The sequence below is a fragment of the Ursus americanus genome, chromosome 16 (genome assembly GCF_024610735.1).
Source record: "Ursus americanus isolate L20-20 chromosome 16, mUrsAme1.1.p, whole genome shotgun sequence".
NCBI lineage: Eukaryota > Metazoa > Chordata > Mammalia > Carnivora > Ursidae > Ursus > Ursus americanus.
This window is the reverse complement of record NC_142142.1, coordinates 14,713,394-14,730,729: the sequence shown is the minus strand read 5'-3', so window position 1 is coordinate 14,730,729 and position 17,336 is coordinate 14,713,394. Positions and strand designations below refer to the sequence as shown.

The window sequence follows — 17,336 nt, the reverse complement described above, 5'->3', positions numbered from 1 at the left end:
TACCTCCATCGTCATTGAGCACCTTGGATAGCAGCATTCTAAGTCAAGTGGTCTACTCAACCTCATCTCTCAAGGTGTCCACTTTGAAAGTGCACAATCAAGATGGTCTGCCATGTTTCTCACATTCTGGTAGAAGCAGAAATGAGAACGGTGGGCTGAGGCCAATTTCTGGGTCAACAGTATTTGCTATTCCCTCCATCTGAGATAAGATTCTTCCCTTGTAAAGTCAGACATTTTGTGACTTATTGGGAAGTGTTCCATGATGCCTTATATGCCTTTTCACTCCATGCTGAATTAGATTCCGATGTCACAGGTTATCACACCTCCCATCATTGTTCCCACAGGTTAAATCTCTCAGGGCAGCTGACACTCTGTATCTTATATGTTATTTTCCATGACTCCACAACAAGACTGTGAATTCCCTAAAATTCTCATTCATCCTTATGTGTTTAGCTCTTACTACCGTGCCTGGCACAGTTACTGTTCGGCATGTGCTTGCTAAATGAATGAGTACACAGAATGTTATATGCCAGTCTAGTAGGACATGACCTTGAGAAAGTACTAAACACTTCTGAGCCTCAGCGTTCTCATTTGTAAAATGGGAGACCGTGCTTACCTAACGCATATATTGAGCTACATGAAACACCCAGCCAGAGTATGCACTCAATAAGTAGAACAATGACTCATTATTATTATATTATTCTAATAATCATACAGAGATATGGTAAAAAATGCATGATTATTGAACAAGTTTTAAACATTTAGTGTAAAAGAATGCAAGCCATGGAGTCCCTTAATTCTTGAGGTTTCTGTCTTTCCACAAGATGACATTTTCCCTTTTCTCACCACAGGAACCTGTTTCTATTTTCTTTTTGCACTCTATCATAACTTATTATATTTATTCTGTCTGACACACACAAATCCATTAAGTCTAATGAATATCTGTTCTGACATCATGCTGCTTAAATATGGCTAGTGCACCTAATGATTTTGCTTTTAACAGTGACTCTGTGTATTTCTAAATGTACTGTGTATTGTGTATTTCTAAAATTTAGCAGAACCAAACAGCAGTTTAATATTTCTGAAATCCAGATAGTAGCAGTTTAATTTCTACCAACACTTTTGAACATTAATCATATAAAAGATACAGTACTAGCCACTGCAGGGGGATATAAATAGGAATATGGCCCTGCCTCTCCCCTTAAAGTTCAAAATGTTAGATCAAATAGTCTCCTAGTAAATATGCTGAGAAGAGACATTCAGGACACTCAGTGATATCTCCATGACAGTGTATCAGATCTGTTAAGTTAAGGAAACATTTGCTCTGCCAGGTTTGGGACTACACGCTTCAAAAATGGAACTGAATAAGATATATTCTCTGTTTTTATGGAGCAGGTAATTTACTGATTAAGAGAGGAAAATAAAAGCACATTATGTCAGTATAGGAGACTAAAAATTTTAGCTGAAGTAAGCACAAGGACTGTTGGTGGTCATAAGAAGAGAACTAAATTGGACTAGAGATTAAGGAAAACCTTGAGAAAACATTGGCCTGATTAAGGGTTTGTTAAAAAGACTGCTAGTGGTAGCTACCACATTTTGATCCCTGTGAGAACCAAATAAGAATCTTTATTTTTTAATTTTTAAAATGAGTGGGGGGAGGGACAGAAGGAGAGGGAGAAAGAAACATTAGCAGACTCTGTGCTTGAGCACAAAGCCTGACCTGGGGCTCAATTCCTATGACCCTGAGATCATGATCTGAGCTGAAACCAAGAGTCGGGTGCTTAACTGACTGAGCCACCCAGGCACCCCTTGAAAAGAATCATTAACTCAATGCTTCACATAGAGTAAGTATTCAATGTTAGAGAATATTATTATACAATTTATAATAATCATTATCATTATTGAGTAATTATTTCCTAACTGGAAATAGTTGAGGTGCAAAGGACATTCCAGGGAGAAAGAAAATAGGACACAAAATGTAAATTTTTGAAAAAGGCTGGTCTGTGTGAGGTTACCACAAACTGTTGTGTTGAAAGTGTAGATTTAGCATGAGGACTGGTGGAAATTGAGTAGGGGCACGATGGAAAAGGGCCGATGTGTCATACCAGGCAACCCGATTTTATCTCACATGAGGAGGTATGGTTTTAAGAAAGCATGTGACAGATGTATTTTTAGAAAGACTGCTTGGCAACCACATGGGAGATTGATTTTTGCAGTTCAAGAGAGAAGAGAGTTAGAGACCAGTGGTACAGGTGAGAAGTGATGAAGGCTTGAACGTTAGGCAGGGCTAGAAGAAAAGAAGAGGAGGGGTCATCACAGGGACTATGGAGAGAGGACATGGGACATTTATTTGATGATTTACTTGATGAAAATAAAAGGGAGACGGAGGGATCTAGGAGAATACCAGTATTTCTATCTGGATGGATGGTGGCATGGAGAGAAGCATAGTTCATTTGGGTCATGTTGACTCCAAGTGGAGAAGTCCAGCAGGCATTTTCATATATGCATCTGAGATCAGGGAAACCACCGCTGTTGGAAGTAGTGGTTTGGGAGTTTTCTGCAAATGGAGAGAACAGCAGTCTTAGCAATGGGTGAGAATTGCTAAATAGGACCTGTAGGTAAGTAAAAGAGGGTGAGCTAAGTAAAAACTGGGTAAAACTTTACAACATATTTAGGTATAGAATGGCTCTGAGTGGAAAAGTGGTGAGATCAGAGTGGTCTTTAGGAGCCTAAAGCTGATAGCTGTCTATGACTATTATCAACAATAGTGTGCATAATAAACAACTGGGGATCCCACAAAATTGATGATTCCCTGGCCCCACTAAGGGAATCTGATTGGATATATTTTAGTATGGAGCCTAGGAAACTACATTTCCAAGCAAGCATCCAAAGACCCAGAAGCAGCAGGTTCAGGGATTGTATTTTGAGAAGCATAGGGGATATCACTGTGCATTAGGGGAAGACATACTGGAGACCTTGATCATCAGGGTCTGTACTGGAGGAACTCGATGTGAGACTCCTCCAGATTTGCTTGGCAGGTAAGCGACAAAAAATTCTTGTTACCAATCTTCAGTTATTTCTTGAGCCAAAAAATACTGTCCAAACCCATGTCAAAACTTCACATACCAAGAGCAGAGTTTGCAGACACAAATAAAAGTCAGGCTGGGGAAAATGAAGGAAATCCAATGCAGTATATTTGTATTCTGTCACTGAGGCACTGTCTAATGTTGCTGTAACTATGATGTATAGGTCTATCAAAGCATGTGTTACCATGGTCTGAATTTCCCGACTGGAGAAAAATGATTAATGTAGAGATTTGCATTCAATGTGGGCTTGGACATCAATATTTCAGCTTAGGTAAACAGGAGCTTTACCTAATTTATTGGCTCTCATTATGGATGGCTTGTAGAAGCCAAATTCCCCCTCTGCCTCCAAAATGACCTTTCATGCTCTACAAATCAATCTAGAAGAAGTGAAGCAAGTTGGTTAATATTTTAGGGAGAAAAAAATGACTTCGCATGTCAGAGACTTAATTGTTGTGATTTTGACCCATTTTGAAATTAGTTAACATTTGCTTCAGGCCTCTGACTTCATGCATTATTTATTTTCATCTTGGCCTTCCTTAAATCTCTCCATGTGCAATATGCCTGTAACATGTGAGAAGCTTTTTCTAAATACTGCACTTGAATAATAGCACTATGAAGCAGAAAATGTAAGGACCCACAGTTGTCACCTCTACATATATGCAGGCATATAGACACACACTGACAAGTGTGTGTGCACACACACATGCACATGCATATGCACACACACAAACACACTCATACATCTACATCTTATTTTAGGCCAAGCTGCTCTTGAGTATATTTTAGCTCTCATTGGCAAAGTTTCTAGGTGTTACAGCCAGCATTACAGAGCAATTTCCCTGTAAGAGTTTTATGTTGCAAAGTATGTCAGAAGTTAATCAAAGGGTAACAATGCAAAAGCGTATGCATAGGCTTCCTGGATACCCGAGCCAGTCAGTGCTGTCAGTCACTGTCAAAGCTATAGCACACATGGGCGTACTGCTGCTTTTTCTTTCCTGTGAGAAAATGTTCCTGCCCACAAAGGTCAGTGCCTTTATGGCATAAATCTATTAGCCTATTGTTGTGGTATGAATCCCAAGGAGAAGGCAGCTCATCAGCTGTCTGGCTCAGATGCAAGGTCTCCACAACTTCTTGCAGCAGAAGGTCAAGCTCTGCATCTTGCCTCTTACTGTCCACATCAGCTTTGGTCTGTCCTGTCGTAACCTCTGTGTCCCAGTGAGTAATCACTTATCCCTGGCCTCAAAAATGACTATCCCATTACTGGTTCTGTGTAATCATGGGAGAAGAGTGCTTTTGGAATCATGACACTAGCTATATCCTCCAGCCAGTCTAGGTGCCCTCAGAGCTTGGATGGGGGAAGGGTCATCCATGAGAATGTTCCATTATGCCAGTTCTGTGAGAAGAGGGCTGTTTAGCTTTCAGAGAGAAAAAAAGAAAAGCTCAGAATTTCCTGTGTATTTCCGAAATGTTTACCACCTCCTAATCACCTACATTCCTTTAGTCTTGACACTCATTTGAAGTTAAACAAAAACCAGTGTAAAGATGAGGCTCGACAGCTGTTTCCCAGATGTACTGAAATAACCGTTGCAGCTGTCTGAAACTAGGGCATTTGCATTTGCATCAGTTTGGATTAAATCTCTCATTGATTTGGGTCATCATTTATGTACAAAGCTCATAGAACAAAGGATGTGCATGTCCAAAGCAGCCGTTTTAAATCTTTGAGCACGAATGTAGAAACTGGAGATTACATTTACCTGGTAAAAATGCAGTCTCAATGAAGGTAAACTTCAGTGCCCAGGTTTTTACTGAGTATCTACTATTTTCAAAGCACATTTTTTCTGTGCTAAAAGCCCAGTCATCCTTCCAACCTCACTGTCATCTCCTGGAGTTAGAATTAATTGATATATTCCCCCTGGGATTGGGATCCAAACTCCTCAGAACATGATGCTCTCATTTCCCAACAATGTGCCAAGAGGGAGGGAGGGAGGGAGGGAGGGAGGGAGGGAGGGAGGAAGGAAGGAAGGAAGGAAGGAAGGAAGGAAGGAAGGAAGAAGGGAGGGAGGGAGGGAGGGAGGGAGGAAGGAAGGAAGGAAGGAAGGAAGGAAGGAAGGAAGGAAGGAAGGAAGGAAGGGAGGAAGGGAGGAAGGAAGAAATATATTTCTGTTAACTCAAAATGTATAGTTTTAGGGCAAATATTTATATGATAATTTATAATTCAGAAGCACTTTTACTTTGTTAGCTCGGAAAATAACATTTTAATATTCTCACATATTCATTAGTGTGGAGCTTATCAATATCACTTGATATTTTTCAGATGGAAGAATCTGAAGTCTTTTAAATCCAAATCCTAAACTCTTTCACACCCTGATTTAGTTACAGAGGACAAAATCTTCATTTTTCTTGAATTTCCTTTATCATAAATTCAGACTCCCATATCTCCAAAGTATCTTGATTTTCCTCTTACTTACAGGATCCCTCCCTAGTGATTATTCTCCCCTTCTCTTAAGCACTGTTCTACTATCCACCCTGGATCAGGATTTTCACATTGGCTTTTCTTTCCTTCCTTATGTCCAAATGGTCATATTTGTCTATATCAACAAACCCAGGCTATCTTCTTAATATAAGAAATATTATTTATGGCTGAAATGTTGAGATGCCATACAAATACTTCAAATGCAACATGTTTAAGACAGAATGTATTATCTTTCCTGCCAGGACTTTTCTTCCTACATATCTCATCTTGGTTCATGAAGCAACCATCATCCACCCAGTCTCTGGAACCACAAATCTCTGTCTTCCTCAATTTCTCTCTTGCACTCACCTTTCACATCCTGTCAATCCTGATTCCAAAAATGCTGTTCAAATCCAACTTCTTCCTAGTGCCCTTGCCATTTTTCACATGGACTATTGCACAGCACCTGTGCTGAATTCATTTTTATCAGTTTTGCCTGCTGAGGCTCATCTTTCTGTAATGCCACAGACATTCTCTATGGTAAGATAAATAAATACGTATGTGTGTATGCGTGTTATGTCCCTCTCATCTTCAGGAAAAGTGATTTTCTCATTAATCATAGTGTTCACTTATTCATTTATTAATCATAGCACTCATGGCATTTCTCACCTGAACCTGACCTTCATCCTCATCCTACATCATCCCAGCCCCCACAACACCCATCCCAGACACTTAACTCTGCATTTTCTAAACACAGAGGCTTCTTGAATTTTCAAACATAGCATGCCTATTCACTTCCCTATGCTTGTGCATATGCAGTTTTCTCTGCCAGGCATGACTTCCCCTCTGCCCAATGAACTATTGCTCATCCTTGAAGTGGGAGTTCTATAAAGATGGTCCTGACTCTTGACACCCAAAGCAGACTGAGAGTTCTTTCTTCTGTACTTCTGTGGAACCTGGGCTTCTCTCTATTAAGAACAGTGTGGTTGCATTTCAGGTTTCTTTCTTTCACCTACCAACTTTCAGGACTCCTTAAGACACTCTCTCTTTTTATTTTTAGGACCTGATAATTTGCTTCCAACTTAATTTTTATTAAATTAAGGAAACTTTCGTTTTGTCTAACTTAAATCTTGATATTTCATTCTTTTTTTTTTTTGCCTTCATTCTGGTATAAGACCAATATTTTTTTTCTTAATTATCTTTTTTAGCACAGGTTTTATCCTTGGTAAAAATAAGATGAGTGAAGTCTCTATGCATGCATGATGGGGTATCAAATATTTTACATATATGTTAAATCCCCATTTTGTAATTTTTTTTCCCTAGTGGAAAAATTAACCATATAATATTTTATTTAATCATGTATTTGTTTCTTTTAATGAACTCTTGGCAGAAATGCAATACATACCAGACTCTGTGCAGGATAATTAGGGTACATAGTGGTCGTAATGCCATTAAACATAAAGATGTTGATTTACTACAAGAAGTCACTGAATGCCCCAAGAAACTTCAGGTGCCATTCATCTCTCTCAAAGACCAGTGAAGAGGATTGGAGCACATGGTCCCTCAACTTCATAAAATTGTCTTCTATCCTACCCCTTACCTCCACTTAATCCCTCAGATTTCTTACTGATCTGGAAACTAACCAAATACCTAATTAATTAGCTTTCTCTTCTCTTTCTCTCTCCCTCTCTTATTTAGCCTTTTCCGATCTTCTGAAGTGACTGACCCCTCAGTTTACTTCATTACTCCCATGCTGCACACAATCCTTGACATTCATTTCCTCTTCTTTTTTCCTCTTGAGAATCAGCTCTCTTGGCTCTGTCCTTCCAAATCCTATCTCCTTCCCTTCCTGCTTTCTAGTTCTGGTGTTTTCCAGCAGTTATCCCAATTCTATATCACAAAAGTGTAGAAGCAAGAAGAACTGTAGTCAATGAAGGGGGAACAGTATAGAAATGATGAGGGGCAATCTAAGTGAGCAAAGTCACATGTTTTGTTGGGTTTTGTTTGTTTTTTATTTGTTTGTCTTTAACAGAGGATGGATAAATCCTGAGCATACCTGTTAATAGTTTTTGTTTTGTCAGTGATTCAGACACCTCCTTCACACACATACTAGACCGTCCTTCACACACATACTAGACCATCAACCATCATATGATATGAAAAATGTTATGACAGAATTATGTGCAGGGCATTCTGAGAACATCTCAAAAAGTATCAGTTTTAGCCCTAGTTTAAGAGAAACAGGAACAAGAGTATGAGAGAATCATTAGTGGTTGTGATGAATAGATTTGAAATGATATATTTAAGTTTGCTTGGTGACTACATGTCAATGTTAATTGGAACCTGAAAGGGAAATTAGATGACAAATTTAGTAAGTTCAGGTCTCTCCATAAAACACATCTTATTAGCGATAAGCCTTGTTAGTTAAGAGTCTTACATTGGAGGTGGGGGTAAAATACCAACCTAGACGGAATGTAACTAGCACAGTGTCCTCTGCAGACCTAAGAGTCTTTCTTTTTCTAGTGGAAGTTTTGTACCAATTTATCTTCTCACATGATCTTAATGAAGATTGATTTCTAATATTGCCATTCCATGTGTCTCATAACATATAAAACCATAAAATGTCTTCTATTGAAATGTAACATGAAACATGGAGGGATGATGATATTGAAGACAGAAATGCAATGTTAGATTTGTGTGTATTCGAATAAAAATGTTTACACTGATAGTTTAAACACATATAAATGAGATTTTTCACCTTGACCTTTGTGAATGTGAATGTGTATCTTATTGTTTGACATTCTTGGAATATTAGTATAGAACAGTCATGATTGTAAGTCATTATAGTTAAAATGATTTGAAGATACAGAGTTCTAGAATCTTAGAAAAATCTTAGGGTTTCTACTGAAACTACCTGTACTCTTATTCCATTCATAAGGAATAATAACAGAGTGTATCAATCATGATTAATTATGCATTTCTTTGAAAAGAGAATAAACATAGTCCAAGGAAAGGCTTCTTTATTACAGTTTTTAAAAAACATATAAATCTTACTGCGTCAGAATGTTTTCAGTGTTCTTTCATGCTGAGGAAAACACTCATGCCCAAGTATGTGATTACAGATTTAGGATTAGACTCATCACTTCCATATCAGCGTGAATTAAAGTTGCTTATTAACATATGAGCAATACCTTTGGAGAAGTCAAATCATGGAAGAACATACACATGTTTTTCACTTGCTATTTCAGAGGCATTTTATAATTACACAGGATTCATTTGCCAGACCCCTCCCTGAGCTAATGATGTCGGATACTGCCTCAGCTCTTTGCTTTCCGAAAATTGAAGTTAGAGAAATTAAATGACTCTAAAATGACTCTTGTTTCATCTTGCCAGGTCATTTCTGAAGGCTAGGCTCAACATGGGTCTAAATTTTAGAGGTGGTGTTTGAGTCACTTGATAAGAACATTATTTTCTCTTACTGCATTTTTGTTCTTTTCCTGAATCATGGAGAGAGATTCTTGATTTGTGCTGAAAGAATTGAACTTATCTGATGCTTGTGTTACTCATTTTATTTTCAGTGTTACATTCTCCTCATTCTGCTCCTGTATTTCTCCTTTCCTAGATAAACCACACTTTCACTGGACTGATTGGAATGAAAAGGCAAGGCTGAGTGAGGTAAGCCTCTGGGGAGCTGCCATGAGCACCCACATGTTATGGCCAACAACCTTATGGAGAACCTAAATTTAACCCGTCTGGCTTCACAGTGTGCTGGGTGGGTCTTGCCCTCCTGCCCTCCTTGGTCAGACTACCACAAACAGCACACATGGATAAAGCATTTACTGTTTTGGGCTGTTGGACTCAAATTGGTCAACAAAATGTGGCAGTGTGTGCACATACAGAAAATACATAGACGATTTATTTGAACTTGTTGAGAATTGTCAAGAAAAGGTAAGACTGTAGGAAAACATAGCTGGATTGTATATCACCCAGGAATTTGTCCACTCGCTGGAAGAAAGGCAACCCAGGAGGCTACAAGGTCTCAGGACCTTTCCTACCCATTTTGCAGAGCATCCTCTTCAGTTTGCTGAATAGAAACAGTCTAGACACAACACATGCTTTGAAATCAATTCTGGAACAGGGAAATAAAAAAGGGACTAGACAAGACCAGAATAAGGCATAAGTCCAGTGAGTGCCGGCTTCTCTGATAGAATCTGGATTCTAGGAAGAGCCTTTAAGTATATTGGCTTATTGGCCTTATTGTCTGTGGTTTTAAATTGCTTTTTGTAAACTAAATAACTATTATTTAAAATCATTGAGAAATATATAGGTAAAGTCTTTAAAATATTTATGCCTATTGGTCTGATTCAGTTTGGGATAATCTCTTTTAAGGGATTCATCAAAAAGGAATACCAACATCTATTTATATTAAAAAATGTTTTTTTAATATGTTTTTTAAATTTTTTTTAATAATGGAGTATTATGTAGCTGTCAAAACTATCATTTTGAAAAAAAAATGTAAACCTAATAGAAAATATTGAGGCAAGTGAAAAAGCAGTATTAGAAATTACCTGTATTAGATTTGACCTCAATTCATACATACATATTAGATGGGAAGAATTTACAGCAATTGGTTGATTCTAGGACACAGATGTATTCCATTTTATCATTACTGAAATCAGCATGTGTCTTACAATTAATGGACCCTTCTAGTTAGAAACGTTTTGTTTCCTTTTGTTTTTTTAGTGGTACATAAAATAAGGTTGCACCTCTTAGATTTGAAAAAAAAAGAAAATAACCAGCATGCCAATATAATAGGGTCAGATTTTACTGAGTGGCGTTACTATGTACTTTTTCCTCACAATGAGTGTGTGTGCGTGTGTGTGTATGCACACATTTAGAAAAGAGGCAACTCTTTGAGTCCACTGATATGTGACATTCTGTATACTCATTCTGTATACATAAAATTTTAGTTTGTCTGGGATCCTTTATTTAACACCCTAAGCAAGTTTCTAGGGTCTACCTAGGTTGAAAATTCATATGGCATCAAATTAATTTTTCAGCAGAATTCTGTTTGGAAATCCAAAATACTTAGATCTATCTATGAACTTCTGCACCTTCCAACATGAGTCTCTTACTCATCCCAGTTCACTCAGAGAATTCTTGGTGTGTGACTTCCCCATCAATTTCTCCTCAAATCTGAATCCCTTTCTCTTTCCTGTTCAGTCTGTTGTTCCCTGCTGCTCTCCTCCACTTACATACATAATGTATGTTAGCAAATGTTCCTCACAGGGCCTGGGAGCTCAATGAGAAGGGTGTGGCTAGGAATTCACAAAGTCTTAGGTTTAAAACCTGCTTCTGCATAGCACTGATGATGTGACCTTGGGCACATCACTAACCTCCCTGTAACCCAGTTTGTCTCTTCTCTAAAGTGGAAATAATAGTACCAGTCTCATAGGACTGTTGAATGGATTTTGCGAGCTAATATGTATAAAGCAGTGAACACATGTTCATATGTCCAATAAATATTCATTTTGCTCCTTTTTTTATTGATATATGGCTTTCCCAAATAGACATGACCTCCCACATAGTTTTCCAAAAGGGTTCTCATCAGTGCACACCTGATTCATTTCAAACCCAGGAGACTTTCCGGTGCTTTTGCCACCTAGGAAACCTTTCCAACTACACTTCCTCCACCTTTATATAAAAACTTCGTAAGTCTACAGATTTCAGCTTTTATCCCACAGTACTCTTTCCTCAATTCTATTATCCTTACATAGCCAAATTAACTCCCTTGGATTCTTGGCTGACTTCAGCACTGCTGAACAATTATCTTCTCTGCACCAACTCTTACAGGGTTGAGTAAAATGGAAAGGGTGGGGAGGTAGACAAAGAAATGTGAGATTAACAATAAGATTTTTTTAATGAAAAGTAGAATCCTGGGGCAGACACAATAGACCGAAGAAAAGTGGGTTCTCCCTAAGTGGCTCTAGTATTTTATCTTGAACTTAGTCTAATTTTCTAATTTTCTTAGGACCTCTGCATCCTAACCACCAGCCCGTTGTCTTACCTGCTGTCATCTTACTTTGTGTTCTTTCTTACCCACATTGGCCTTAATGGTTTATATTCTAATCCTATATTCTCTCCACCACACCTATCTGATTCAACCCTACATTTCCTTATAATTTGCTCAAAATTTTTTCCTTATATTCAGCCTCTAAAAATATTCAGTTTGATCTTCAGATTTCCTTACTATGATATTAGGCCTGACTTTATTCATTCTTTTTCTAAAACTTGCCGATTCTCCTATTGCACCAGAGACCTCAGATGGTATACGTGAAAACAGGGCATCAGAAGAGCATAGCTCGGGGCACCTGGGTGGCTCAGTCAGTTAAGTGGTTAAGTGACTGGCTCTTGGATTTGGCTCAGGTCTTGATCTCAGAGTTGTGAGATCTAGCCCCGTGTCAGGGCTCTGTGATCAGTGTGGAATCTGCTTGAGATTCTCTCCCTCTCCCTTTGCCCCTCTCCCTGATTGCATGTTCTCTCTCTTTATCAAATAAATAAAATAAATAAATAAAATCTTTGGGGAAAAAAGAACATAGCTCTACCTCTCTTTAGAAGGAATTGGAGAACTCAAATAATGTTGAGGGGGAAAAAAAATAAAGAAGTAATAATGCTTTAAAGCACATCTATCCAGGAAGATTAAATGGTCTTATACAGGTTATGGTGCTGTCCATGGGGAATTTCATTTAAAAATCTATTTCCTTCCTGCCAATGGGGGCTTATAACACTTTTCCATTGCTGAAAAATACTGACCTGAGAGGGTGAACCGTAACCATATGAAAAGCATCACAAAGAACTTCACAATAGGTAGGGCTTAACATTCTACAAAAACAGAAAACCATGAGAGTTTAGGAATAAGGTCCTCTAGGAAGAAGCAAACATCCTGTAAAAGACAAGGGGGGGGGCGAAAGAATATTGAGTTACAAAGGAATGGGATGCCATTTCTGGACATAGTTACATTTACTCCCACAACCACAGATGGTTCAGGATTATCACTAAATTCTTTAATGAGATGACATTGGATTTTAATAACAAAGCATATAGGGTAGGCTTCAATGCAACCTCATGTTTTACTTACAACCTGTTCTAGGGAGCCAACATTCTTTTAAGTGAAGACAAGCAAATGAAAACAATATATGCAATATATGTCATAAAAATGATAACATTCGCTACTATTTATTAATCATTGTCAGGCAGTGCTTTGAGGACATGGACTCTTTCATTTAATTTTACCACCATCTCTGCAGCAGTCACGGTTATTCCCAGTTTTTTCAGTTGGGAAAGCCTGAGGCTCAGAGAGGTAAATTAGCTTGCCAAAAGTCCCTAAGCTAATAACAAATAGCTTTTGGATTTGAATGCACCACTGTTTAACAGTGCATACTGAACTCTTAATCAGGAGGTCATATTGGTTTGCATAGTGAAGAGTAGAGATGGGATTTACTTGGGAGAGTTCTGAAGGGTGAGGAGGAGCTGGAAAGCCTGTAGAAGAGGTAGGTGTAGAGTCAGGTAGGAAGGTGCTAGAAGCAGTAGCAATTCCTGCTTGCCCAGACCACCCCTCCCAGGCTCTGCCCATCACTACCTCCACCCGCTCTTATCATATATATATATTTTAAATGTAGTAAATATATTTCCTCCCAAAGCCTTCCAACACTCCTCCCCTTAAGAAAAGCAGCAATACCTTGTTTGCTGCTTGAAATGTGTGAAATGTGATTGTGTTTACTTTTTGAGATTGAAACCAATCACATACAAAAATACCTTTTTAGAGGAGAAAGATGTCAGCTCTCGCTGCATTCAAATATCCATTCTTTTCTGACTCACATTGAACAACCTTGAGCAAATCATTCTCTGGTTTCTTTTCTCTGCTTGTGCTGTTTGGCAGCAGTGAGAAAGGCCGCTCCAAGTATGGTACGATCACTCAAATATTAAAGCTTTTTATGCTCTTTGCTTCTGTTCATTCTTTCTTCCCTTTTGATCTAACAAAACTCTTAAATTATAAATTAGAGAGTTGAAGCTTTTTTTTTTCCTTTCCAAGATAAGGAAAAAATTTATGACTTCAAAACACTGTCAGTGGCACAGTGCAGCAGACCACATCAATATTTTCATTTGGCATGTGGCATGTGATACCCTGAGAAAGATACCACATGTAGGATGATCTCTTAAGGATTTCTGTTTGTTTTTAAATACAGTGAAACAAGCTAGTTGTTTTTACTTAGAATGTGAAATAGCTCCAATCCCCTTTTAAGAATATATAATCAGCCATTTTACAAAATCCAACTCTGTTTTGCCTCCTGAGATTTTCTAGTAGATAAGCCGGTAGATGATTACTTTTCATCCTTGAAACAAATGGGAGAAAATTAGTGTCAAGTCAATCAAGGTATGATATAGTCGGAGATATAGAGATGGAGTTGCTTTTTTGGAATATCGTTTTCTGGAATACAACTGGCTAGTCATTTTGAGAATTTGTCTTGTTTGTTTTTTAATTTTCTTTTCTTTTCTTTTTTTGGAAGATTTTATTTATTTATATGTCTCAGAGAGAAAGAGAGAGAGAGAGCATGCACAAGCAGGGGGAGGGGCAGAGGGAGAAGCAGGCTCCCCGTTGAGCAGGGAGCCCAATGCAGGACTCCATCCCAGGACCCTGGGATCATGACCTGACCCAAAGGCAGCCACTTAACCAACTGAGCCATCCAGGCATCCCTGTTTTATATTTTCTGATGCATAAGAGTGTAACCTCCTTCAGGATACCTCTTTTGACTCTTTGGCTTCCTCAGTCGAGGTGACCATCTTCTGAGCTCACCTGTCCTGATGTGCACACTGAAGTATGAATAAGCATTTGTCTCCACACTAGCCACGGAACTCCTTGAGAGCAGGGAGCCATACCATTTCCTCCCTTTATCTACCAGTACAGCGTGAGGCAGAGTTGATACTCTGTACATGGTTTTGGAAATAAACTGAACTTGGCTGTGCTTTAATGGAAATATGATTAATGATGGGGACATTTGTCCAGGGTGTTTTATTTCATTGAATGGAAAGAGAAAGTTTAGAGGCAAATTCCAACTTACAAATAAAATGACAAGCATGAAACCAGACCCCAACTATCTCTTCCATTCCTTGAGCCAAGAAAGAGTGCCAAAATATCATAAGAACAAGTTGGCCCAAACAATGCCTATGTTTGAACAAGTCAGAAAAATAGTGAGAATAGGATTTTTTCTCACTACACCATTCCTGAAACAGAATGAAAAATATAGTACAAATATGGTGAGTTAAAAAAGATAAATTCCAGAAGGAAGAAAGTAACAACAAATAATGACAACAAGCACAAAAACCCTTAATGGTCTTTGTGTGATAGTCTCAAGCATTCTGATTTACCCTGTGTGTCTTTTTCCCCCCTAAACTCTAAAAAGTATCATTGTTTAATCCACATTCCTGGCCAAACAGCTGATGTATGATGTACAGAAACCTTCAACCATCAGGACAAGATGTGACGTTAACAGTGATGCTTCTCTGTATTAGAATAGCACTTCACGGTTCATAAATATTTCCACACTTAATATCTGAATTCATTCTCATCAAAATTTTATATGGTAGAAAAACCATGTCCTGCTATCTTATACCCATCTTACAGATGGCAAAACAAATCCTAAGTACCTCCATCAGGACCATAAAGCTTTAAATCCAGCTATGGCATTCAACAACAGTAATGAGAGTGAGCCATGAGACGCCATAGCAACAGGCTGAACTCCCCCACCCCATCTCAGTCTCTCAGTCCACCACCAGGGTTTGATACAGATACCAAGATTTTATTTAATTCCTATCAAATATAAATTTAAGTCAAACAGCTGAGTTCCTGTAATACTATAGATTTTTTTTTTTGAGCATCTTCTATGAGGTAGGGTCACATAGTAAATGTGTAAAGCATTAAAAGAAATATTATTTACTGTTTTTTATGTAGTTGCAAGCATTTAAAGTGTTTACTTGAACTTCTCATAACTCTACAGAGCCAGCATTATTATGTCTATTTTCTACAATATGTCTGAAGTAGCGAAGCTATAAAATGTTGGAGCTGGAACTTCAAACCAGTTCTGCCCAAATCCAAACCCATTTCATGACATCATCCTGCTTTCCTGAAGATACAGCAAGGGATGTTTCCTATTACCAAGACTCCTGGGAAACCTGAGTAAGTCTTTGAGGCAAAATATGCTTGAAAATAAAACATTATTTCCAAGTAGTAGTCATTATCAGCTCATAATTGAAAGCAAGCTTGAAGAAATGCTACAAACCAGTGTCTTCTGACACAGCAGCTGTCTGCAGACATGTGATTGTGGTTCTAATTCTCACTTTGTAAACAGTCAGGTTAACCTGATTTGTTTCTTCCTTGCTTTTGTTTCTTTGAAATTGTGTCAGCTTCATTCGTGGTAGGAAATCTGTTGTTCCATGGTATAAAAATCACATGTTTGCCTCACCCCCAACTGAATTTAAAATGGAAAGACTTGTCTTATGGCAATTGTGTATACAATTTATATAAATCATGTGTATCTGAAGATAGATTAATTTGGTCTAAAGTTATTATAATGACAGGATCCCTGCATGCCAAGTACAGGATATGATAATAGAAAAAATATGGGGCTTCAGAATCCAGCTGTTCTCTCGTTTAAGCTGAGTGACCTTGAGGAAGTCATTCCTTCACTCTGAACCTTGGTTTGTTTTCATGTTGTTACGAAGATCAAATGAGATCTAAAGGACTCTAAACATGAAGTTGTTTTATCATCATCATCATCTTTGTCATCAACAAAACAATATTAGGAAAAATATTTTGACGAAAGAAAAACAGTATTCTCACTTAATATTTTTGTGAACATTTAGATCAATTCATTCACAGGAAGAAATAGAAAAAAACTGGAGAAATCTGCGAAAGATTTCTGCAGGATCATAAATTGACATTTCCTCTCTCCTCCCTGTTTCTCATTACCTAAGGAACGCTTCTTCCTTTCTGCATTCCTTTCCTCTGTAATCTCTTTACCCCAGCAGAAGAGCAAAGGATAAAATAATTGTCTTTTGTGCTTCTAGTTGTTTCATGGGCTTATGGCATACTGGAGTAAGGGATGGTGGCTGAGTGAAGCTAGCACTTAACAAGCAGTTGGCAAAGTCTCTTAGGAACAGATTCAGAGATAAAAAGGGAAGAATGTGACATAGATACACTGCAGTCAAGTAACTTGAAGGTCAGGGGAGGGCAGACGATAAAAGAAAGATGGTAGGACTTCCAAGTATGGTTGGAGTTCACCTTTCATAATTACAGGGACTGAAAGCTTATCAACCTTCACAGTCCTCATTTGAACAGAGAATGTCACCATCTTTTGTTTATCTCATAGGGTAGATGTGGGAATTACATGAAATAGTATATATAAAATTGTTTTGAAAACTATGCAGTCCTATACAAATGTTATTATTTAATAGCCCTATTCCCTTATCTTTATGCTCACTTTTCCAAATATGGCTTGTTGAGGCATGGACTCCTCATGATGGTTTACCTGTACTGAAGACTCACTACTTTCTAGGTGTGGTTTGCAGTATTTCTACAAGAATTAACTTAATCATCACTTCCTAGCAAACTGTTCTTGTAGATCATTAATGTGCTATTCTATACTCTTTGTTAAGCATGATTTTTTTTTTTGTGAATACAGTCTTTTATTATTTCAAACTTTTAGTCTTCAATACACAAATTCCATATGTAATAGAGAATG

At 38.0% G+C, this 17,336-nt stretch overlaps 1 long non-coding RNA gene across 2 annotated transcripts in view; it reads left to right on the top strand.

Annotated features, from left to right (window-relative positions):
• Positions 1 to 17,336, top strand: part of LOC148108765 (uncharacterized) — a 1,465,056-nt gene that overhangs the window by 1,100,638 nt on the left and 347,082 nt on the right. Inside the window, exon 5 of one of the 2 annotated variants that reach the window (XR_015726944.1) lies at positions 9,161 to 9,213. This is a non-coding gene — a long non-coding RNA (uncharacterized LOC148108765). Of the gene's footprint in view, positions 1 to 9,160; positions 9,947 to 17,336 lie in introns of those variants that run through there. The other variant, XR_015726943.1, reaches the window with a different exon arrangement.